A 27,441-nucleotide genomic window follows, 5' to 3' on the forward strand; every position below is an offset into this window, starting at 1 on the left:
TAGTGTCCGCCCCTACAAGACCAGCAACACCGGGGGGGGTGAGTGGGACTCAGGAAGGCTGGAGTCCCCGTGTCCTGTCTCACAGTCAGGACCTGCTGTAGTATCAGTGGAACCAGGCATACCTTCCAGATCGCTGGCAGAAATGGGGCCTATGGGGGGAACTAGGCCGGGACCAAGGATTGGAGCCTATAAAAGAGGATTGAAATATACTTTTTAAATATTTAAAAGTGGCCCCCTTACAAAGGCTGCTGTGGGGAGGGGGGGACATAATATATTTTATTACGAGGGGATGCTGGCATTCCTCCCCTCCCACCCCCACCAAGAGCAGGCTACTAACGTTGTTGTATGTGGCCTCTTCAGCTGGGGGCGCCCCAGATGTCTCCCACAAACATCAAGGGCTCCCGGCTCCACCCCCCAGCCCTGCGAACTTCAGCGGGGTTAGTACAGGTGCATCGCAACACTTAGGCCAGGAAGCAGATTCCATTGATTTTCAGGGCCTTCCTTTTGAGATGAAAAAAAATGCAACCTCCATGTTCATTGGAGATTCCAAATTACCGGAAAGTGCACCAAATAACATACAAACATACGAGCATACGAATTAAGAGCAGGAGTAGGCCATTCGGCCCCTCGAGCCTGCTCTACCATTTGATAAGATCATGGCTGATCTGATTGCGACCTCAACCCTACTTTCCCGTCTACCTACCATAACCTTTGACTCCCTTGTTAATCAGGAATCTATCTAACTCATCCTTAAAAATATTCAATGATCCTGCCTCCACCGCTCTCTGGGGAAGGAAGTTCCACAGATTCACAACCCTCTGAGGGAAAAAAATTCTCCTCATCTCTTAAATGGAATAATTTTTTAAAATTTAGAACATGATAACTAGTAAATAAATGACCTACAACACCTTTCAGGCTTTCATATACTTAAAGGGAAGTAATGTTGGGTATACTCATTACTTAAGTTACAAGCCTATGTCCCACTGCACTTTCAGTGCAAATTACTTACATGCCAGTGGTTTTTGTTTAGGGCCGTGTTTTGAGTTTCCAGGTTTTTGGGGTGCTGTTTTGCTAGCTTCCTAGCCAGGCATGTGTGTGATTGTATTTATTTGTTCTGAGGGACTGAGTGAGGTACTGTTATCACATGGTGTGACAGCGAATGTGAGAGCATTGAGAGTCAAATCATGAACAGTGGTGTTTCACTGGTGGTTTCACACTGTCCAAAGACTTTAACCATGGTTTGAAAAGCTCAATCCATCACTTTTTTTCTTTGGAAGTCAGTAGTATTAACAAAAAAAAATTCAGCTCCAGGCAAAACACAGTTTAAGGTCCAGCTTTGAAAAATTGAAATGGAAAATCTGAAATTTATTCTTGTGCTACTCCTACTTGACGCAATAGAGAATCAAAACCAAAACACTTTGTTTCAAACTGACAACAATTCACACGTCCTAGAATACATCTGTGTTCTCTGTTAAGGAAAGAGGTAAAGAAAGGAGGCTGTGGGGAAGATATTTACTTTGATTTCAGAGAAAATCCATATAGCTGTACTTACAAGCAATAATCCTAAAGATTTATTTACACATTTTAATGGAATCAGCAGCCAGTCTTTAGCTAATGATCATTTTCCAGTTGGGGTGGGGACCTCTTTTGCACCTGTAAAAGGCCCAGGCCACATGGCCCCATTACGGTAATGACCCTGTCCGGCAGTTGGGATTTGGGGTCTATGGCTCAGTCTATAACCAGAGGGGAGTTCTGCTCCTCTGCACTTTTATCAGTGAAGCAAGACTCACAGATTTTCAGGACCTAAGTGTCAGGGATTAACAATTGCCCTTCTATTGTGATCTCATGACAAGAGTTCAGAGTCCATAGCACTGGGGGCTGATAAGTGGCAAGTAACATTCACACCAGACAAGTGCCAGGCAATGACCATCTCCAACAAGAGAGAGTCTAACCACCTCCCCTTGACATTCAACGGCATTACCATCGCCGAATCCCCCACCATCAACATCCTGGGGGTCACCATTGACCAGAAACTTAACTGGACCAGCCATATAAATACTGTGGCTACAAGAGCAGGTCAGAGGCTGGGTATTCTGTGGCGAGTGACTCACCTCCTGACTCCCCAAAGCCTTTCCACCATCTACAAGGCACAAGTCAGGAGTATGATGGAATACTCTCCACTTGCCTGGATGAGTGCAGTTCCAACAACACTCAAGAAGCTCGACACCATCCAGGACAAAGCAGCCCGCTTGATTGGCACCCCAACCACCCTAAACATTCACTCCCTTCACCACCGGAGCACAGTGGCTGCAGTGTGTACCATCCACAGGATGCACTGCAGCAATTCGCCAAGGCTTCTTCCCAACACCTCCCAAACCCGCGACCACTACCAACTAGAAGGACAAGAGCAGCAGGCACATGGGAACAACACCATCTGCACGTTCCCCTCCAAGTCACACACCATCCCCACTTGGAAATATATCGCCGTTCCTTCATCGTCACTGGGTCAAAATCCTGGTACTTCTTACCTAATAGCACTGTGGGAGAACCTTCACCACATGGACTGCAGTGGTTCAAGAAGGCGGCTCACCACCACCTTCTCAAGGGCAATTAGGGATGGGCAATAAATGCTGGCCTCGCCAGCGACGCCCACATCCCATGAATGAAACAAAAAAGATCCAACCCCACTGAAATCCCTTTCTTGTCACAACATAGCCTGTTCGGTTTGGAGATAAAGCTCTTTATATCCCATCTAAAATGACCACTTATTAACCTGATCCAAGAGTTTTTGACTTTCAAAAGATGGAAAGTACCATGGCAGCAGAACGGTGCATACAGGCTAATATTAATAATCGGGTGAAATAATGCACAGAAGCAGTAAGACACAAGTTAATGAAAGTACCAACTTAAAATGTTAAAGATAGAATCAGTTCCCTAAGTGTTAAAATATCTATTTAAAGTACTGTCTATTTGGTCAGATGGATAAGTTATTGATCACCATATCGGTCGGTGTGATGTCTTTTTATCTCCGTGTTTCTAGCCATCTGGAAAACTGTGCATGATAGGATAAAAGTGATCCTACTAGCTATCCATTAGTTGGTCATGTAACCTATTGCTCAGATCAAAGCTATACTTGCTGACATTCATGATTACAGCATGAGACATCAAATATTTTGGGCTGTTTCCTAACTACTGGCAAGCTCAAGCATTCAGGAAAAAAATCTGATTTTGATACTGACAATAAATTATGACCTGCCATCTCCCGTGTTGAAATGTTCAATGTTAGCATGTTGAAGTAGCTGGGCAATGGCACAGCAGTGATCGTATAAGGAGAGTCGTTCTATCATTACAGACATATGAATCACTGTAACTTATATTTGGTGAATGTTCACTGGATGGAGATATGTATTGATTTCCTCAAAGTTTCCTGTACAATTAGCAAGAATGAGGTTCCAGAAAGAGACTCAGTTAGCAAAATGTCACCTAAAAGAACAAACTGAGGGATGAACTTGAACCTCGTTGCGCCCATTTTACGGGCAAAAAACAGGTTCAAAGAAGACCTATTTACGGGGCCAACCTCCCACAGCCGAGCAGTGTTGGAAACACGTCCAACGCCATGGTGCTTCAGGCATCCCTGGCGGCCACCTGAAAGTGCGTTAGGCCCCTCCTTTAACTCCTTGCTAAAGAGCCGCTTGGGATTTTACTTCCCAGCGTAGATCTAGGGATGAATGATGCCTGACTTGGCTCGCCAAATAGTCTTACGCTAAAATTAAAGTTGGGCACACGAGTGCTTGATAGACATGCATAAATGTAATCAGAATTACCTAGCAGTTGAGTAGCAAATCATTAGTGGACAGAGCTACTTAACAAAATGAGCAGCAACAGTTACTCAAGAAATTCAGCATATCACTGTAAATCAGCGCTAATGAATGCTGAGTACTAACTATAGTGGTGACCAGAGCCTGAGATTATAAATTGGTGAGATTAATTTAGGAGTAAGTTCTCAGAGAGCTGACAAGTTAACAGCTTTGAATAGTCAATCTATCAAATAGCTCAAGTCTACTTGTGTGATTAACAACTTTCAGAACTTACACAACCTTATCCTCATGGGCAGCGTGATTGGGTCAATCCCCTTCCTTCCCTAGGATGTAGGCATTAACTTCTGGAGTGTTGAGTTGAGGAACCTCTTCGTGACGGAGTTATTTGTTTTACTTGGATCTTCGATTCCAACTGAACCCACCGTATACACAGTATGGCTTCCTCTCACCTTTTCCGATCTCAGACAATTCGCAATTAAATGATTCTCTTAGCTCTGCATGTAATGGTCTGATGTACCTACAATTTAGCTTCTAACCTCTGACACTCTGGGCCCGATTTTACCAGGGGTGCGGGTTCCCGGCAGATGGGCAAGTGGGCGCGTTGGTAACGCGCCCGGTGAAATTAGTGGGTTTCCCGCGCGATCGCAGCAGGCAACGCACTAATTGGATCCACTTACCTGCTCCTCCGGGTTCCCCGCTGCTGATCTGCGCGTCGGGCGGGCTGCGCATATGCAGTTAGATCTGTCAGCTGGAGGCGCTCTTTTTAAAGGGGCAGTCCTCCACTGACAGATGCTGCAAGAAACTGCAAGATGACTGCATGGAGCAGCCCAGGGGGACGGCTGCTCCCAGTTTAATGATCCCTCACCCCAGGTATCAATACATGGGGTGAGGAGGAGGGGGAGGACAGAGATCTTCCACCCGGCGGGCGGGAGGAAGCGGCCTGCCTCTGCCACCAGGAAGGCCTGGCTCGAGGTGGCAGAGGGGGTCACCTGCGCCACCAACATATCGCCCACCTGCACACAGTGCAGGAGGCGGTCCAATGACCTCAGTAGGTCAGCCACAGTGAGTACACGTAGTCTTTTCCCTACACTCCGTCTGCCACATCACTGCCCCCACCCCACATCTCCTTCGGCACTGCCAACACTACTCTGTCACATCACCCCTCATACCCACTCAAACCCCATCCTCATCTTACCTGCACCTACTCACCTCGCCAGTACTCACCCCACCACTACCACGCAACCCAATCCTCATACAATCTCATGGCTCTATCCCATACTCACCCTCTCGTGCATCTCTCTCATGGCCAGCCTCACTCAACCTGCCACCACCTGTACTGCAGCCACAGGGCATGCATCACATATGTGCAGTAGGCAGCGTAAGGCAAACGTGTTGTGAGCATGAAGGGGATGCACAAGGGTGTTTGAGGGTTTGTCATGGTTCTTACTTCTATTGAATTTCAGAACAACTCACATCACACATTATATTGGCACCACTACTGCCATGTCTTCGCGAATCCTGTCTGGTTTGTGCAATAATGCCCGCTCCTGGGTATCACTATGAGGACCCACAACTGATGCCACCCATTTTGTCACTGCAGTGTGGGTGTAGGTGTATTTGCAGGGCTCTTCTGCGCAGACGACTGAGAGACATCGGCGATGTCCCCGGTTGCACCCTGGAAGGCTGCGGAGGAGAAGTTCGGGAGGGCAGTGGTGACTTTGACAGCGACAGGTAGGAAGATGGTGCACGGGCCAGCCAGGAGCAGCTCGGCATGAAAGAGGCTACAGATGTCCACGGCTACATGTTGAGTGACTCTGAGCCTCCGTGTGCACTGCTGCTCAGAGAGGTCCAGGAGGCTGAGTCTCGGTCTGTGGACCCTGTGGCGAGGGTAGTGCCCTCTGCGACGCATCTCTCTCTGCGGTAGCCCTCCCTCCTGCTGTACAGGTGGATGTGTCACAGCACTCTGTTGTGGAGCTCCATGTGTCAGAGGTGGACGGCGTGGATGGCGAGGCTGGTGAGGCTGGTGATGCTGTTCGCCCTCCGAGGAGTTCATGACTGCAGCTACGGCGGCCCCCATCCGCAAGATGTACATCTGAGGGGGTCCGCAAGGTAGGTACATGTCTCCGGACCCCGGGGTAAGTGTGCAGGTTGGTGACTTTTCTTGTCAGGAGGAGGGTGGTGGAGGCCAAACTTTGTCCCAAGTGACAGAGTGGCCTCCTGCAATGGGTGAGGGTCTCCCCCCCCCACCTGTCAAATTGACCTTTGCAGCTGCCACAGGCTGACAGCTGCAACACGTCCATTCGATCTGGGAGTGTTTCCCCCAGTGTGGGAAACAGTCCCATGTTGATCCAAAATCCCACATAGTCCCTTAATCAGGTCAGTTAATGACCTGAAATAGCTAAGTAAATACACTCAAGTGGCATCCAGCTGGCTTTAATTGCCCGCGGGATTCCCACCAGCGGGGGCTGCGCGCGCACTCCGGCACGTCAGCGGGGAACCCGGAAGTGGGCGGGATCGAGGCGGGATCCGTTCGGGATCCTGGATTTCGCTATTTTCGAGGCCCCCCCACCGAGAACACACCCGATAGCGGGTGCTAAAATCGGGCCCTCTGTCTTTAAAGGTACCTTGTACTGATAAGACTACGTCTTACACCTGTTAGGTATTAGTTGTTACAGAAGAAGAATAGAGGAATTTAGGACCATAGGAACATAGGAACAGGAGCAGGCCATTCAGCCCCATGAGCCTATTCCGCCATTCAATTAGATCATGGCGGATCTGTATCTTAACTCCATCTACCCGCCTTGGTTCCGTAACCCTTAATACCCTTGCCTAGCCAAAACTATCAATCTCAGTTTTGAAATTTTCAATTGACCCCCAGCCTGAACAACTCTTTGAGGGAGACAGTTCCAGATTTCCACTACCCTTTGTGTGAAGAACATTCCATTAGCCTTTTTAATTATTTTTTGTACCTGTCCACTAGCTTTTAGTGATTTCTGTACTTGGACCTCTAAATCTCTCTGCTCATCCACAGTTCCTAGCTTCTCGTCATTTAGAAAATATTCTGATCAATCTGTCTTAGTTCCAAAGTGGATGACCTCACACTTTCTCACATTGAACTCCACCTGCCACAGTTTTGCCCACTCACTTAATCTATCAGTGTCCCTTTGTAGCTTTATGCTCCCATCTACACTATTTACTCTGCCACCTAACTTAGTGTCATCAGCAAACTTAGATATATGGCTCTCTATTCCTTCATCCAAGTCATTTATAAATGTAGTGAAAAGCTGTAGCCCCAGTACAGATCCCTGGGGGAAACCTATCTCCTAACCAATTCCCTATCAAAGACAACAGGTTGCCTCCAATTCCATGCACTCTCACTTTTGTGAACAGTCTCTTATGTGAAACCTTGTAGAATGCCTTCTGGAAGTCCAATGAAATAACATCCATAGACACTCCCTTATCTACCACCTTAGTTACCTCCTTCAGAGACTAAGAAATACTGCTACTTCTAAAGAAGACAAAGAAAAACTCTGCTTGTGAGTGACCCATGTGTCAGAATGGCTCACCCCTCTTTGCGCCAATCACCCCCAACAAGTCAGTACTGAAGCATGGATCTCCAGACAATTCGGCTCCACTTTTACAACCCCCCTTACCTTACAGCCTTACTTTTAACAAAGGGACCCACACAAATTTGAGGGACTTAACCTATTTACAACTCACTAAGTGCTTCTTCCTTGGACCTTAGCCAAGGATAATGACTTTAATACTTAATTGCTTAAAAGCCTGTATTCAATGTTTGGAAGCCTATATTAACTATTTACTTCCCAGTATTCAGTTCGTTCAACAGCTGAACTCCATATTGTATGGGCATCCTCAGGCAGTTTACAAGTAGGGAATGATATGATGGCATTGCTATTTATCTCCCTCAAATGGGTTGGGTTCAAGGACACTCTTCAAGAACCATTAAACATATATTAGGGATTAAGACATTTTTGCAATGTAAGTTTTCAAGAACATATATGGGGAGTCTTTCCTGGGTATATGTCTAGGCCTACTGGATTGTCTGAAGTGCAGCAAATTTTGGCAAATCAGGCAGGTTGAAGTGCATGCCTGTAAAAGGACCCAATTGATTTTCTTCCATTAATTTAAATGCTTAGGTGCAGACCCAGGAAAAGCTCTTCTATAATAAGTTAACCTGGAAGAAAAGCTTCTTGCTTCAACAGCTCTATTATTGATACCCATGTCAGCTTTTTTTTATTTGTTCATGGGATGTGGACGTCACTAGCAAAGCCAGCATTTATTGCCCATCCCTAATTGCCCTTGAGTAGGTGGTGGTGAGACGCCTTCTTGAACCGTTGCAGTCCGTGTGGTGAAGGTTCTCCCACAGTGCTGTTAGGAAGGAAGTTCCAGGATTTTGACCCAGCGATGATGAAGGAACGGCAATATATTTCCAAGTCGGGATGGTGTGTGACTTGAAGGGGAACGTGCAGGTGGTGTTGTTCCCATGTGCCTGCTGCCCTTGTCCTTCTAGGTGGTAGAGGTCGCGGGTTTTTGAGGTGCTATCAAAGAAGCCTTGATGAGCTGCTGCAGTGCATCCTGTGGGTGGTAGACACTGCAGCCATAGTGCGCCGGTGGTGAAGGGAGTGAAAGTTTAGGGTAGTGGATAGGGTGCCAATCAAGCGGGCTGCTTTGTCCTGAATGGTGTTGAGCTTCTTGACTGTTGTTGGAGCTGCACTCATCCAGGAAAGTGGAGAGTATTCCATCACACTCCTGACTTATGCCTTGTAGATGGTGGAAAGGTTTTGGGGAGTCAGGAGGTGAGTCACTCGCCACAGAATACCCAGCCTCTGACCTGCTCTTGTAGCCACAGTATTTATATGGCTGGTCCAGTTAAGTTTCTGGTCAATGGTGATCCCCAGGATGTTGACGGTGGGGGATTCGGCGATGGTAATGCCGTTGAATGTCAAGGGGAGGTGGTTAGACTCTCTCTTGTTGGAGATGGTCATTGCCTGGCACTTGTCTGGTGTGAATGTTACTTGCCACTTATCAGCCCTAACCTGGATGTTGTCCAGGTCTTGCTGCATGTGGGTACGGACTGCTTCATTATCTGAGGGGTTGCGAATGGAACTGAACACTGTGCAATCATCAGCGAACATCCCCATTTCTGACCTAATGATGGAGGGAAGGTCATTGATGAAGCAGCTGAAGATGGTTGGGCATAGGACACTGCCCTGAGGAACTCCTGCAACAATGTCCTGGGGCTGAGATGATTGGCCTCCAACAACCACTACCATCTTCCTTCCAATGTAAGGAATCTTACAACACCAGGTTATAGCCAAACTCACAGAATCATACCTTTCAGACAATGTCCCAGACTCTTCGATCACCATCCCTGGGTATGTCCTGTCCCACCGGCAGGATAGACCCACCATAGCTGGCGGTACAGTGATATACAGTCAGGAGGGAGTGGCACTGGGAATCCTCAACATTGACTCCAGACCCTATGAAATCTCATGGCATCTGGCTAAACATGGGCAAGGAAACTTCCTGCTGATTACCACCTACCGTCCTCCCTCAGCTGATGAATCAGTCCTCCTCCATGTTGAGCACCACTTGGAGGAAGCACTGAGGGTACCAAGGACACAGAATGTACTCTGGGTGGAGGACGTCAATGTCCATCACCAAGAGTGGCTCGGTAGCACCACTACTGACCGAGCTGGCCAAGTCCTGAGGACATAGCTGCCAGACTGGGCCTGCGGCAGGTGGTGAGCGAATCAACACGAGGGAAAAACTTACTTGACCTCATCTTCACCAATCTACCTGTCGCAGATGCATCTGCCCATGACAGTATTGGTAGGAGTGACCACCACACAGTCTGGGACATTGTCTGAAAGGTATGATTCTGTGAGTATGGCTATGTCAGGCTGTTGCTTGACTAGTCTGTGTTGCCTCTGAGTCAAAAGTCTGTGGGTTCAAGCCCCAATCCATGATTTGAGTGCTTATTTGAGGTTGCGTTTCCAATGCAGCACTGGAAAAGTATCATATTGTTGGAGGTGCCATCCTTTTGATGGAACATTAAACTATGGTCCTATCTGCCTGTTTCAATGGTTCATATGAACATTAAAGATTGTCTGACACTATCCAAAGAGTGGAACATTCTCTTCATCCTGACCAACACTTCTCCTTCAATAAACACCACCAAAAAAGATTAACTGCTCATTCATCTCGTTGTTATTTGTAGGATCTTGTTGTATACAAAGTGTTTGCCTACATAACAACAATCACTGCACTTCAAAGTAATACATTGCAGGTGAAGTACCTTGTGACCTCTCTGAGATATGTGATCTCACAAGGTGCTTTATAAGTGTCAGGTGATATGATCCATAACTGTTTGCTTATGCACTGACATCCATTTTTGTATTTTTCCCATTCATAGAATCATAGAATCATAGAATCATAGAAGTTTCAACATGGAAACAGGCCCTTCGGCCCAACATGTCCATGTCGCCCAGTTTATACCACTAAGCTAGTCCCAATTGCCTGCACTTTGCCCATATCCCTCTATAACCATCTTACCCATGTAACTGTCCAAATGCTTTTTAAAAGACAAAATTGTACCCGCCTCTACTACTGCCTCTGGCAGCTCGTTCCAGACACTCACCACCCTTTGAGTGAAAAAATTGCCCCTCTGGACCCTTTTGTATCTCTCCCCTCTCACCTTAAATCTATGTCCCCTCGTTATAGACTCCCCTACCTTTGGGAAAAGATTTTGACTATCTACCTTATCTATGCCCCTCATTATTTTATAGACTTCTATAAGATCACCCCTAAACCTCCTACTCTCCAGGGAAAAAAGTCCCAGTCTATCTAACCTCTCCCTATAAGTCAAGCCATCAAGTCCCGGTAGCATCCTAGTAAATCTTTTTTGCACTCTTTCTAGTTTAATAATATCCTTTCTATAATAGGGTGACCAGAACTGTACACAGTATTCCAAGTGTGGCCTTACTAATGTCCTGTACAACTTCAACAAGACATCCCAACTCCTGTATTCAATGTTCTGACCAATGAAACCAAGTATGCCGAATGCCTTCTTCACCACCCTATCCACCTGTGACTCCACTTTCAAGGAGCTATGAACCTGTACTCAAATAAAAAGTATTTTCTCTCCTTATTATAATGACCTATGGTATTTATCACTCCACAATCAAAACAGCTGGAATGTATCTGCTCTCATCGCTGAAATATTGCTCTTTAAACGACCACTTAGGGGCAGATGTTCCTTTGCTCACAAAGTATTATGAAAAATTAGAAATGTGAGAAGCGTGGTGTCGTGAAAGGAGAAGGTGGAAAAGAATGACTTGTCCCTCTGGGCATTTGCTCCAGGCATTTCCTGCACCTTAAAAACAGGTCACAAGATATGCTGGGATGAAGAAGGCCCTTTGGCCCACTTATTTTCATCCTTGCAGAATAATAACCCTACTACTATCATCCCATTACACCAACTATTTGCTTGTTAAATGAGGTGACGTGTTGGAAATACTTATTAAAAGTTGGAATAAAAAGCCAATTGGATTTGTGAGGGCCCTGTTCAATACAATGAATAAGCAATTAGTGCAGCATTCCACAAATGCCGAGGCACACTGAAAGGTAATTTGCAGAAGTTCAGACCTGGCATAAGTAAGGAATCTTGAGCATTAAGAATGGTGAGTAGCAGGCAGAAAGTGAGAGTATGGTTAATAGGAGAGTCTTCTGACCACCAGCAATGGGTGCAGCGGCCAATGCAGGGTCACAATGGATAAGGAAGAGCGGGACATCCAGTGAAATAGAGGGCTCACAAATTGAAGAAGGTCTTGCCTGGGCATGATGAAATTATCTGAAGCGCCTCAGATTCACCAAGGAAGGTTGCAACAAAGCTGATCCATCTGATCTATTATGCCCTGCAGAGGCAGTCAACCATCTGCAATGAAATACCAGTGACAGTGACAATCACTGCTACCCTTAACTTTTATGTACCTTTCAGGCACCCACATGGAACATCTCAAGTGTCAATCACTTTACCAGGTACTGCAGCATTAACACTATCAGTGATATATTGCCACACTTGATGCCTTCTTTGTGTACGGTGAGGAGGTTGTCCTCCCCTATCAAAACATGGACCTGTCTGTTCACAATAATGCTCATCAATACTTGCGAAACCTCCTCACTAAAGTTGGTTTGATGCTGTTGCCATTAAGCCACCTTTGACCACTATTCCACACTCCACAATTAGATGCTTGGACTTTTCTAAACTTGTAAAGGTCAAGTGGCTCATTAGTTGCTTCAGAAATGGGGGAGGGGCAATCATTATTGCCAATGTGTTGTGATTGGCTGCTCCTTTTGTTGTTGCATTTAAATTCTCAGTCACCATGTAAGAATGCGATCTACTATGGCAATTTTGTTAGTGGATCCATTAAAAGCTTGAAAACTAGGGTTTGCACCTGTCTCATATGAGACGTTTTAAGTTCAAGGTCTATGAGCACAACATCGGTTGCCTCACCTTGCAGTTTTTCTTCCCTCTCTTTGAGAAAGATGCACAAAGCTGTTCAGTATCTCCCCAGCCTAAGACTGGGAACTCATTATACATGAACGACTGATGTGACTCTCCATTTTACTACTCCGCACTGCAACGCAGCATGCCAATATCCTGTTGTTTTATGCCATCAGGCCTCCCTTCACATATGTATGTCTTTGACTATGTTATTATGCTTGATTCGTACCTAATGATGTAGTAAACATTGATTGTAAACCATTTGGAAATCTGAGGTCGAACAACCATCATCAGGCAGGAAAGTCAGTCAACTAGCATCAGGTCTTTGTTAGCTCAATTGCGCTACACCTTCTTTGTCCAAAACCGTTTTATCAGCGGTTTAAATAATTGGCTATCCAACTTGATTAAGCTCCAAATATTTGACTTCAATAAATTATTGTTTGCAAAAGCTCCACTGTGCAGTCTGCATCCGAAAAGTATACTGCAATTATGGGCATAGATCACTAATTTGATGAAAATATGTTCTATAAGGACAGTAAGAAATTCCCACCTGACAAAGCCAAGGTGCCTAAGCAGAGCAGTTTCACAATTATACCTTGGAACAATCACAGAACAGTCTGTCCTGATCATTTCCAATCTTAAGTGAGCCACCTGCTGCACACAGCATACATAGCTAAAAGTAAGCTCTTTGCAAGTTTGTGGGTGATTGAGTTCATCCCACTTAAAATTAAAGTGTCTCCATTTAATTGTTCAAGAGAAATAGATTGAGACAATCACTTCTCCATGCAACTGAAGGTGAAATTAACAAGAACATGGCTGCATCACAGGCTTTATAGACTCACAAGTCAGCCACCATTCTGAATTCTACCAAGCACTGGATACAGAAATTGCAGCAATTAAACAAAGACTATTGAGCACAGTCATTTGTATTCTTCAAAAAAAATTCCAAATTACATATCAGGTTCATCCACCTGTTTGGCTGAGCTGATGATTAGGAAAACAATGATTTGGCACGAGTATCAACACAGAGATAGGAACATTAGATATTTAACCAAAATTGTGATCACAGCATGTGTGCCACTTAATATCCCAAGTATCTTTCTTTACAGAGAAAATACTCAACTAGACCTGTAGGCAAGTTTTCCACCACTCCCCAAAGATGGGTTTTTCTCTGCTGCAGCTTGGTTTAGTAATTCAGCCTGGATCTCCTGAAAACATTCAACTAGTACAGCTAAGTTCAAAACGTTAGCCAAGCCACCGATTCAAATGAGCACATCCCTAAGATGGGAGCTCAGTGCTCCATCACAGGAGCCACTGTGAAGGAGATAATGGTGGGTAATATAATTTAGTTTAATGTTCTCAACATATTTCCTTCTTTATGTGTGATCTCCACTAGCTGGGTTACCTGCTGCTATCTTTGATAAGTATGTATTTATGGTGTAATTGATACACAGTCTGCAGTCCAGTAATACAAAATCCACACCCTGCTCCATCTCGTTCATATCATTTTAAAGTTGCAATGCTTCACAATTGATGTAAAATAATTGTTTACTGGAAGCTGATCCATTTGTTGAGTTGTGATAACCAACAAAAGAAAACTTCCTAGTCTTCTGTGCTGAGATGTTCAGAGATTTGTTTCAGGAATGTACACTTTCTGTGCATTTATACTGCTGACTTTCCTCCCCGTGGTTCCCATGCCATTAGCAGCGGCAGATGAGGTGAAGAATGGAAGTCAGTGACATGATCGCACAAAGTGTGCAGTAGTGGAATCAAACTCTGGTACTGAAACGGTAACATCATAACAGATGGAGTATAGAAGAATTTTTTTTCAAAATAGAAGGTGTTTAGTTCTTATCTGCATATTGGGGAAGGTAGATTTGAGACAACTATGCAGTGTTACAGCTTTAAACTTTCAATTATCACTATCATATTTGTTCAGCTCTAGAGTTTTCTTTGGTAACCTTTCAGTTTATTTTATATATTTCTGACAAACATGCTTGAGACAGAACACAAAAGAAAAGATTTGGTTCAGTTTCTGCTGCAGGTATAAAGAAGGCACCAAGTTCTATTTCTGATGTCAATGGTTGGCTATATTCCTCAAGTTCCACAGGCTCTGGAATTCTTGAATCTCCATTACTTAGCTCAAAAATTGCAAATAATTTTTGCTGGTAAACACCGTGCAGTGCATTTAGCAGAAACAAGGAATATTCTTAAGTACACTTCAAAAGCACTTCATTGGCTGTGAAGCATTTTGGGATGTCCTGAGGTCATGAAAGGTGCGATATAAACACAATTTTTTCTTTCTTTCATCGTTGACCATCATTTGTTGGCACTAGAAAGGAATGCGTTTCACTACATTATCCCAGACCTCCACACAAGTGAACCTCTTTCACAGATCTGGCTGAATCTGAAGACGCCAGTAACAAGCAGAGTTGAAATTAGATGGCTTCTGATAAAGCTGACAAACTCTGTAAATGTCCTAAGATATACTCCTCCATTTATTTCATTTTGACCATTTTTCTTAATGCAAACCAACAGAGACAACAACAATAACCTTTATTTTAGTCTTTCCCCCACCTGTTGTGAAGATAAGCAGAAATGTCAAGTCTGCCAGATATGCCTGATCTCTCAGATCAAGCTAGCAGAGCTTGTATAATCTTTTTATACGTGAGCCAGACAAAGATTATTTTATGGAATAATATTCATGAATCTGCTTTGAAAAATAAGTTGCTTTTATAAGAAAACAATAAATCTCAGGGTTCCACAATTTCTGACAAGGTCCTAAAAAAACATTGACTAACTGAGGGCATGAACCATTAGTCTACCAAAAATGGACACCCAAACTATAAAAGTGTCTTTGAGGCTATTCACTGTGGTAAACCTCTAAATTCTTAATGAGGGGAACCCTCCTCAGGCTACTAAAGAAACACAGTTCGCCATCTTAGTCGATCTCACTGGATTTATTGCTGCTGACAATTTGGCATTCATACCTGTTGATAACATTGTCAGGTCACAGCTAGAAACTGTAACAGTCCCTTGAAAAGAGCCCGTTGCAATATAAATCAAACAAAATGGCAACCTTTCTGCCTACTGTCATGAGCGGTGGCACGCTTAGGTTAATTTCAATCTATATAAGTGCTATCGTACAATAATTAAAGAAATTATATCATTGGAAGTGTATGATGAATGTAAAATTTGAGCAAGACTTTTTGAAAACATTGGCTACTTAATAGGTTTTAAATAATCATTGGGGAAAAACAGGGGATGTCTAATATATTTCAATAAATAATCAAATGTTTATTCTTACTCCTATTGAAAAGCAATAGAACCATAATTTACTGTTTCTGGTTAAATTTCTGATCTTCTCTTGTTTTCCTTGAACAAAAATACTAACAGTACTCTGTAGGATGCCACTAGTGAATTTTTAATTACAGCTCCAGTGCTTTGACTCCTGTCCCTTTTATGTAACATTGACAAAATGCCTGCCCCCTTCAATGCTCTAACAGTTTGACCTCAATAACTACAAATGCTTTATAGTGACACAACTATGAAAAAAATGGTAACTTTTTCTCTTATTTTTGAACTGTGCCACTCCTCACCTCACTACATCACAGATTTGATTGCAGAATTTTATGGTAAACTCAAAAGGGAAAAAAATCACTAAAGTTTGCCGTACAACACAGGGCAGATCCAAAGCTCCAAACTGGTCAACTGGCTGTAGTATTCTACTGCCATCCAATGGTGAATATTCAAACAGCATTATTTACAACATCTCGTACATGCTGCAAGGATTTATGTCTATAAAACATTTTCCAAAATAACACTTCAAACCCTTTCAAATTGTTATTACAGCAACTGAACAAACACATCATTGCTTAACATATTTTGCACACATTTGAAAGACTTAACTTGGCACATTTTTTCATGTTACATAAATTAGTATGAAAATGACTGAAGCAGATGCTGCCAATTGAGGTACCATACACAGTGTCCTTTCTCTTTAAGTAGATCTCACTCTATTCACATCCTATGAGATCAAATTCAATCAGATGTTACACAACTGTTAATGGCCAGATGTCCAACCCTTCACTCTCCCCAATTCATTTCCTTTTCGCTATATTACCCTCATATAGCCACTGTTTCAATGCAAACTCATAAACACATATAAAATGGTTACCCCTCTAGTTAGTCTACCATCAATATCCTTAATGAATTTTGTGCCACTTCACCATTTTGTGCATAATTAGCACCACTGACCTATAAACAGCTGCCATTGACTATTTTTTACATTGGTAAATGGTCTAAATAAAATAGGAATGGGAACCTTTTAAGATAAGGGAGGAGAACAATTAAAATGTCAAGTTTTGCAACAAATAATTGATTGCATCTCATAATTAATCCAGTACACAATATTTGTAATTATTCCAAGCCTGCTGGGAATAGTGTGCAATTACTATTGAGTCACCTCAGCTTCTCTCTAGACTGTATTATATCTGTAAATCCATGCATTCACAAGATGCAAGATCGCAGCAGATCTGCCCTGTTGGGTAGTAGTAATCATCCCTGTTTTGGGTTTTCAAGCTATAATTCCAACTAGACCGTCTCACATAAATGCTCAGGATGTTAGATTAGAAGAATCAGGTAACCAAAAAAGTGATCAAATAACAAGGAATAGGTGAGATTTTAGTTGCTTTATCTGAGGAAGATGTTTTGTTAGAAAGGTTTTTCACTTAATACCAAACCATTACTTTCAACCAGAAAACAGTTTGAGTTTTTTTTTCTCCCAGATTTTATTTTGTGGAGATGACTGAGGAGCTTCTGTCAAAACTGTCATTACCTCTTTCGTGCCTTTGACTGATGCCCTGAACTTCCTCAGGACAAATTCCAGCTGGAAATCAAGGCCATTACCTTTGTTCATGGTTGAATCCTTGAGGAGGATAAGGCCTTCCTTAAGGGGTCTGAATTGTCCAGCTCTTCGACCCTTGTCAGTAAGGTCACTCTTATGTCTCTATCCTATGGGCGTATACTTTTATCCCTCTCACAGATTTAAAATATATTGACATCTATAACTTAATTAAATTTGAAACTGGTGTTTTTTTTCTTTCACTGTTGCACCTAAGGTTTCCAAACTCCCCGTGATCGCGTTAGATGAGCCTTGGACGGTTAAAAATTCTCTTCGGATATCAATCACTGTGGTGAATCATAAGACCAGATACATCAATGCGTTTGAATGCTCAATACATTATGGTGAAGCGAACAAATTCCATTGTGTTGTCTCCTGCCAGAAGACATACTTGAATAAAATGGAACAATGTAAACTGAAATTTTCATGACCTGTTACTTTATCCACAAATTGTTGTCCAACAGAAAACATTTTCACAGTTGTCATCTTTGAATCTTAGGTAATACCTACATGGGTCACTGATAAATATAGCACGATAAAATAAGGAGAGGAGATAAAATAGATAAACCAGCATCTCATAGATATAAATCTATGAGATGCTGGTTTTCAGTGCAATGTGTTTTTGAATAGTGATGAGTTGGTGGTTTAATAAGGTAGAAAGGTTCAATTGTTTTTGTTCAGCTCTAGATTTTTTTCTCAACTTCTGGAAAATAATAACATGAAAGTATATACCATTTGTGATGAATTTAGTATTGTTGGTTCCTGGACCTTTGTAAAGGAACTGGCATACAACTGTTTCAACTCTGTGACATCCCTAGCTATTTTAGACACACAACACATGTATGATGAAAAATAATGTCAGTCGCACATTTGATGTAACCAATGCTATTCAGGGAATATTTGTTTCAGGGATGAATGTTTGGATTTGCTTTTATCAACTCATTGCCTCATTTTGAACTGACTGTAATCTGGACACTTCTGGGGGAAAAAAAGGTCTTTCTAGAATATTAGAACTATTTGACTCTTCACATTTTCTGTCAGTTGTATCCTATTGTGGCATTTATCCGTATGATCTCAGTTGTAGGTGACATTACATACATACTTGTGTTTCTCTGTATAATATGGTTGTAGGACTCCTTATCAGTTCTCTCAGTGAGAATCTTGCTGGTGGTCTCTTTTGGAGAACATCTTGTTTCCTTAACACAATAGATAAACATTAGTCTCAGTAGGGGCTCCATTATGTGGCTGTTGTTACACTATGGATGATGTCCTTCATTCAGAGACACCCTGATATTTATCAGCCTCAAAAAACTTATTCTGTCACATTATGATTGTCACATTGGCAGGGGCACCCTATTGTTTCCCTAAGTACAACTTCGCTAACTCATATTGTTGTTGTCAGATTAGTCTAAGATGTATGTTCCTGTATATATGAGTTTGCTAGTGGCAATGTATGTTATGATACCCACTCTTGCAGAGCAGTTGCTGTTCCTTTTAGCCATAATTTCTTCCAGGACTAGATGAAAATAGTCACCCCCTTCTACACGAGCGCACTTACTGCCCCGTTCCCACCGGAAGCCCGCCAAGCACCATTTTAACTCAGGAGGTGACTCTAGTGGCAAACTCACCCACCAGAAACAAGCGAGTGCCTCGTTAATCAACGCAAATTGGGGTTCTATGATGTAATTAGGACCCTGATGCAATTTTAACTGGGCTGGTCTGAAGTTACACCCAGCAGCCAACGCACTAAGTTAAACCTCGCGAGGCCAGGGATCAGTTAATAGAGCATTGCTTTTAGTGACATGCTCACTCCCCTCCCCTGAAAAGTTACAGAAAACACCTTTGCATTAACAATCCTTATTAAGCCCTTCACCACTCCCTTAATCCTTCATTAAAGAATGTTGAAACCATTAAGCCAACCTCTATATCAATAAAAGACTAAGAAACTACAATAAAAAGACAGTGCATACTAAAGTGCCAAAAAGTGATAAGGGTGATTATTTTAATGCCACACAATAATTTCCTTCAATTCATTTAACATACAAGTGATCAACCCATAGTGCTTCTATTAAAAGAAGATTTCCTAGCTCTACTGCTCCCATGAGGTGCTGCCCCAGTGCTTTCAGTCAAGCTGGTGGAAGGCTGCTGTTGTTCATGTGGAGACTTTGAGATGCTTGTGGCCGACGATTTCTGGGAGCCCGAGCCCTTGAGGGCACAGCTACAGACTGTAGCACTTTGGCTGCTGTCAGGGCAGGGTGATTCAGCTGGCTTTCCGGCACTGTTGTGGGTAGTGGTTGAGGGAGCAGACGTGCTGATGTCCTGAGCGAGGGCAACTCGTGCCACTCCTGTTGCGCCAATGCCACTCCCATGGGGCGGGGGCTCATCACTCCTACTGATCTGTGGGAGAGCAGCTGGCAGAGGAGGAGTGATTCCTTGAAAACCCCTACCAATGTGGTCCTATTCATTTTCAGCATTTCTCACAAGATCTTCTTTGCAAAGAAAGTTGAATATTAACCAAAGCATCCTGATCAATATTTATCCCTCAACTAACATCACTAAAACAGATTATCTGGTCATTATCTCACTGCTGTTTGAGGGAGCTTGCTGTGCGCAAATTGGCTGCCGCGTTTCCTATATTACAACAGTGACTACACCTCAAAGGTACATCATTGGTTCTGGAGTGCGTTGGGGCTTCCTGAGGTTGTGAAAGCTGCTATATAAATGTAGGTCTTTCTTCCTTTTAACTGAAATTTCCATGTGGAGCCAGGAGACTGTTGGACTGATTATTCAATAATGTTCATGTCAGTGATTACCAATCCTTCAAGCTATAATTTCAGCTGAACCTTTTCATTGACAACCTTGAACTTGACCATCTCAAGCACATCCTTAGGCTTTATTTAATTCATTGCTGAAATTATTATGTCTGTGACTTTATTGATCTGTGATTGCCCAGCGTGCATAGTCCATCTGATAATTCTGCATTGTTAACATTACTAACACCAGGGGATTAAAATTGCACAGAGACATCAGCATACCAACACTTAATACTTAACAGGTTTGTATGAAATTCCGGTGTCTGCGACTTAACAGAGGTGTCACCTTGTTTATTTTAAACTAGTTAATGACTCCGTTTATATTGCAGCTAAAGGAATTTCCTACCAAAGCATTAAACATCAAAGGAGCTTCATGCAAATGTATTAAGCGTTTCTATGCTAATATGGCCCAGCATGATTTTATCCCACAGGTAAGTGGATGTAGGGAATAAATACATATTAGTGATTTAAGCAAGGCTCATGTACTGTATTATTACATCAAACATTCCTATTCAATGGAGAGTTTACCCCAGCAAATAATGCAATATTTTGCATCATATATTGCTCAGCACTCTTGATTAACGGGGCTTCTGCTTTCACTGGGCTGAGAAGTGATTGAGATTTTCTCTCCTTTGAAACTCTCCGCTCCAACAATTGTGCATGTAATTCCATTGCTCAAGGAAAAGTCTCAAATTCTTCTCAAGCAATTCAGTTTTTTAAACATCTTCTTCAATGAATGTGCCAGGCCTTGACACTGCTCTTTCATGCTCATGCATCAAGATTAACACTTCCAAATTCTACAGCACTGAAGGAAGTAGGTTGGAGAAAGCATGCTCATCTATGGTTTACTTCTGTATAGCCTCAGAATGTTATATTTAGACAGGACAGAAAATCCTGTTTTAGAATATCAGTAGGATCCAGGTTCTGATCATGCATACACAAAAATAGTAGCAAGTCCCCATACTGATAGGATTCCTTCTCACTGAATAGTTCCATTATTTTGCCATACAAGGGACTCTATGAAGACTAACATAGTTTTCTGTGCTATACTTATATTTAAATATCTGTGTACATAAAGAATCGTTACCATAGCCAGGTAGAGCAGGTCTAAAAAAAGACATATTTATGTAGCGCCTTTCATGACCTCAGGACGTCCTAAAGCACTTTGTAGCCAATTAAGTATTTTTGAAGTGTAGTCACTGTTGTAATGTAGGAAACATGGCAGCCAATCTGCGCACAAGACCCCATGAACAGCAATGTGATAATGACCAAATAATCTGTCTTTTAGTGATGTTGGTTGAGGGATAAATATTGGCCAGGACACAAGGGAGAACTCCCCTGCTCTTCTTCGAATAGTGTCATGGGATCTTTTAGAGAGGGCAGACAGGGGCTTGGTTTATCGCCGCATCCGAAAGACAGCACCTCCGACAATGCAGCACTCCCTCACTACTGTATTGAGTGTCAGCCTATTCTCACCAATTAATTGCTACTGGTCTTCATTTACTTGTTGCACAAGGTTTACTATTATATAGGCCAATGCCATTTTAATCACTCCTGGGTATCTATTTTTCTATGTGGCTCTCAATCTGTTTTTTTTAGTTTATTTGACTTTTAGTCTAAGTGGAAAGCTCTATTCTCATATTCTTAACCTTATTACTAAATCTATATAAAACTTATAACTAAACCTGCTTGAAAATTTCTATAATAACATAAGACCATGCCGAGTAATTCGTTCAGTTTTAGAATATCCGGTAAAGAGTACATTTGGCTTCTAATTATATTAGCAAATATATTCTAATTGCAAGTGATGGTAATTTGCTTGCACATCTTTTATGTTAAGCAATGATGGAGCTCCTAAATAAGACACAAAGCTCATTACAACTGAACTGCCATAAATAATTTATGAGCTGATGATGTCATGTGGCATAAAATTAAACTAATCATTTACAGTGTACTGTTCTACAACTGGTGTCATGCTTGTAATGTTTCTTTAGATGCCTGTGAGCCCCGCATCACCAGTCAAACTGGGGAACTGGTAGATTCAGATGCAGTAAACAAGCCTTACTTGTCAAGACAATTGTAAACAATTTTACAACACCAAGTTATAGTCCAACGATTTTATTTTTAATCCCACAAGCTTTCTAATTTTCTTAAAAATAAAATCGTTGGACTATAACTTGGTGTTGTAAAATTGTTTACAATTGTTAACCCCAGTCCATCACCGGCATCTCCACATCTTGTCAAGACAAAGCATTGCATGATTCCATGCAGTCAGTAACCTGAACCTTGACCTTTTTCCAGAAACAGAATTGCATTCTCAAATCGCACCATTTGGAGGGGACAGCATGGCAATGAGACATTATGTAAAGTTTAATGGTGTTTTTTGCAAATTAATAAGTGTGTGAATTAACGCCATGCTTACATCATCATTAAGTTTGATTGCAACTCCCGAATATTGCATTTCAGGTGAATCACTGTCATTGTCCTGTACTCATCTGAGGTGTCTCATCATCTCTACATCCAACTCCTTCATTCACAGGAAGAATAAAAAGCATCCGACTAAGAAAAATACTTACATCCAAAAGCAGCTTCTGAATCTTGTAAACAATCATGAGGGTCACACAGCTTCATTTTATTTTAGAAAATTGTATGGATTGCTTTATAGAAAGGTTTATCCTAGTTTTTCTACCATGGAATAATAATAATGATGATGAAGGAGTGCATCCAGGACTTTCTGATGGGTTGGGGCAATCCTCTATACACAAACTAGAGTTGTATTCCCTGGAATGTAAACAATCTTACAACACCAAGTTATAGTCCAACAATTTTATTTGAAAATCACAAGCTTTCGGAGGCTTTCTCCTTCGTTCACCTGACGAAGGAGGAAGCCTCCGAAAGCTTGTGATTTTCAAATAAAATTGTTGGACTATAACTTGGTGTTGCAAGATTGTTTACATTTGTCAACCCCAGTCCATCACCGGCATCTCCACATCATCCCTGGAATGTAGAAGATTAAGGGGTGATTTGATCAAAGTTTTTAAGATATTAAGGGGAACTGAAAGGGTAGAGAGAGAAAAACTATTTCCGCTGGTTGGGGAGTCTAGGACATAGCCTAAAAATTAGACCTAGGACTTTCAGGAATAAAATTAGGAAACACTTCTACACGCAGAGGGTGGTAGAAGTTTGGAACTCTCTTCCGCAAACAAAGTTAATGCTAACTCAATCGTTAATTTTAAATCTGAGATTGATAGATTTTTGTAAACCCAAAGGTATTAAGGGGTATGGGGCTAAGGCAGGTATATGGAGTTAGGTCACAGATCAGTTATGAATTCATTGAATGGCGGAACAGGCTCGAGGGGCTAAATGGCCTGTTCCTGTACCTATGTTCCTATAATTAGAAGAGCTAGTGATCCAATATTATTTCAGATATGGAGTCTAGAAATTGGATTGTACTGTGCCCATTTTCTAGGCGGAAAACGGGTGCAATTTAGGAGGGGTAATCTCCTAAATATCGTTGGAAACACGTCCAATGGCATATTGGTTTGGGCAGTTGTATAGGCGCTCCTGACGGGCACCTGAAACAAGAGTTGTGCCCCTTAAATATGCTAATAAAGGGCCTAACACCTGCTTTAGGACCCAAGCTGGAAATTGGTTTACACTGAGCACAGCAGGTGTTGGGCCTGTTGTGTTTAGGATTACCAGATCGATGTGCGGCCTAATCAACGGGTCCATAAAGGAGCCGCTGAAGCTCATCACCAAAAAGGTACGTTTAAAAAAAAATACTTACCTGGACGTAGAGCCGGGCGAACCACTCCCGTTCCTCCCGACTCCACATTAAAACCGGGGACCACTGCCAGCCACCACTCGATCGCAAACCCCCCAATTGCCACCCCCTCCCGGATTTACCTTCGTTCTTCTGCCAGTAGTGGTCCTGCTGGTAGCCTCTTTAGGCACGTGCAACATGCGCTGCATTCGGTTCACACCCCAATTTGGGCGCGATCGAATTTCTAGGCCTTGAAATCTACGATGTCATAGAGTCATAGAGTCATAGAGTTATACAGCACGGATAGAGGCCCTTCGGCCCATCGTGTCCGCGCCGGCCATCAAGCCCTGTCTACTCTAATCCCATATTCCAGCATTTGGTCCGTAGCCTTGTATGCTACGGCATTTCAAGTGCTCATCCAAATGCTTCTTGAATGTTGTGAGGGTTCCTGCCTCCACAACCCTTTCAGGCAGTGAGTTCCAGACTCCAACCACCCTCTGGGTGAAAAAGTTCTTTCTCAAATCCCCTCTAAACCTCCCGCCTTTTACCTTGAATCTATGTCCCCTTGTTATAGAACCCTCAACGAAGGGAAAAAGCTCCTTAGTATCCATCCTATCTGTGCCCCTCATAATTTTGTACACCTCAATCATGTCCCCCCTCAGCCTCCTCTGCTCCAAGGAAAACAAACCCAATCTTCCCAGTCTCTCTTCATAGCTGAAGCGCTCCAGCCCTGGTAACATCCTGGTGAATCTCCTCTGCACCCTCTCCAAAGCGATCACATCCTTCCTGTAGTGTGGCGACCAGAACTGCACACCGTACTCCAGCTGTGGCCTAACCAGTGTTTTATACAGCTCCATCATAACCTCCTTGCTCTTATATTCTATGCCTCGGCTAATAAAGGCAAGTATCCCATATGCCTTCTTTACCACCTTATCTACCTGTTCCGCCGCCTTCAGGGATCTGTGAACTTGCACACCAAGATCCCTCTGACCCTCTGTCTTGCCTAGGGTCCTCCCATTCATTGTGTATTCCCTTGCCTTGTTAGTCCCTCCAAAGTGCATCACCTCGCACTTTTCCGGGTTAAATTCTATTTGCCACTGTTCCGCCCATCTGACCAACCCATCTATATCGTCCTGCAGACTGAGGCTATCCTCCTCGCTATTTACCACCCTACCAATTTTTGTATCATCAGTGAACTTACTGATCATACCTTTTACATTCATATCCAAGTCATTAATGTAGACCACAAACAGCAAGGGACCCAGCACCGATCCCTGTGGTACCCCACTGGCCACAGGCTTCCAGTCACAAAAACAACCTTCGACCATCACCCTCTGCCTTCTGCCACTAAGCCAGTTTTGTATCCAAAGTGCCAAGGCACCCTGGATTCCATGGGCTCATACCTTCTTGACCAGTCTCCTTTGGGGGACTTTATCGAAGGCCTTACCGAAATCCATGTATACCACATCCACTGCGTTACCCTCATCCACACGCCTAGTCACCCCTCAAAAAATTCAATCAAATTAGTCAGACATGATCTTCCCTTGACAAAGCCATGTTGACTATCCCTGATTAATCCTTGCTTCTCCAAGTGGAGACTAATTTTGTCCTTCAGAATTTTTTCCAATAATTTTCCTACCACTGATGTTAGGCTCACTGGCCTGTAGTTCCCCGGTTTTTCCCTACTCCCCTTCTTGAATAATGTTGTTGTTGTTAAACCAAGGAGCAGAGCCAAGGCACATAATGTAGGAAACCACCTTATGGGTAAAAGGCAATGTGATGAGCTTTCCTTTTAAATCTTTACTTATTTTAATCGATTAACAATTCCTGTTAAATTGCCTCTGGTTAAGCTGCCTCTCGTAAAGCACCTGTCCTAATGCCGTAAAAGTAATGTGTCCATAAGACTAGTATGTTTTGCCATCATGCTTCCCCTTGGTGACATTGTATGATATGCATCTTCTCAGGTGTCTGGTCATGGTGCTCCAGGGATCATGACTATGAGGCAGGCTTGATGGACCAGATGGTCTTTTCCTGCCCCTCGTTTTCATATATTCATATGTAAGTAAAGCACTTAAAAGTTAAAAAAGAGCAAAATAAACAGAGGTTTTATTGAATAAAGAAACAAGTTTGCAATAATAAAAAGAATGACAGAAAAAAGGAAAGGGAGAAGTTCAGTGCTTAAAGTTTTTAAATTTCAATTTCATTTTTGTAGTAGACTAATATTAGAATAATATGCTACTTCTGACATTTGAATTACTGTTATATCAGTTCCTCCTACATAACACATTGCTACCAGCCATCAAGCCAGGCAGATGACCAGTTCCTAGGCCACTACCAATGTTCCTCTGTATATCATTAGGATTATCATTACAAAATTATGAGGGGCATAGATAGAGTGGATAGAAAGGACCTATTTCCTTTAGCAGAGAGGTCAATAACCAGGGGGCATAGATTTAAAGTGATTGGTAGAAGGATTAGAGGGGAGATGAGGAAATTTTTTTTCACCCAGTCTGGAACTCACTGCCTGAGAGGGCGGTAGAGGCAGAAACCCTCAACTCATTTAAAAGGCACCTGGATGTCCACCTGAAGTGCCGTGACCTACAAGGCTATGGACCAAGTGCTGGAAAGTGGGTTTAGGCTCATTTTTGGCTGGCACTGACACGATGGGCCAAATGGCCTCCTTCTGTCCTGTAAATTTTCTATGATTCTATGATTCTATGAAGTACCCTCTGATTTTTGAGACTTCTTGTGAAGAAGTGCCTTGCTTCCACTTGCACTGGAAGATAGGAACATAGGAAAGGAGTAAGCAGTTCAGCCCTCAAGCCTATTCTGCCATTCAATTAGATCATGGCTGATCTGTATCTTAACTCCATCTGCCCACCTTGGTTCCATAACCCTTAATAACCTTGCCTAACAAATATGGTCACACTGCGATGGCCTAGGCTTGAGGTCAAGAGTTCACTCTATGTAGACTTGTGGACATGAAACTACAATGCAACTCTTTATGATTCAAGCTATGGATTTCTTTTATATGGGCAATGGTGAATTCCTTTGTAATTTAACCATGTATTAAAACCTGACATTCTGTGACATCTTGTATTATTTAGCCCAACAGCAGTGGAAGAAAATAATTCAATATAAGAAATATGCAATGTATAGCCGACTGGCAGTAACTCAATCTCGGGGTCCAGGTGACTAAAAACCACTCATGCTTAGCTCTCACAATTTATGATGCCATTTGAACCCATTAATTGGTTTGTAATCCACTTCGAGCCGTCTAATGTCCTCTAAGCTCCAATGAAAGTTGAAGTTTGGCACAACAACCTCATCACAATTGCCACACTGGAAGTGGAAACTTTTATCCATGGAAAAAATATGTGCCAACTTCTATATTTACTCTACCAGTGAGAAATGCTGTAAACTAACAAAAGTGTATCATTACAATGATTATGTGCACTGGACACATACACCAATTTGCCACAGTCTATTACATTAAACTTTCGCACTAAACTCCACATCAGATTTTCGCAGTGATTGTCATATTTTGTTCGGTCATGATAGGGGGAAGATTTTCTCAGTGATAAAGAATGGATTTACGATTTCATTACAGGCAGCAC

The sequence above is a fragment of the Heptranchias perlo genome, chromosome 13, assembly GCF_035084215.1.
Source record: "Heptranchias perlo isolate sHepPer1 chromosome 13, sHepPer1.hap1, whole genome shotgun sequence".
In the NCBI taxonomy this organism is placed as follows: Eukaryota; Metazoa; Chordata; class Chondrichthyes; order Hexanchiformes; family Hexanchidae; genus Heptranchias; species Heptranchias perlo.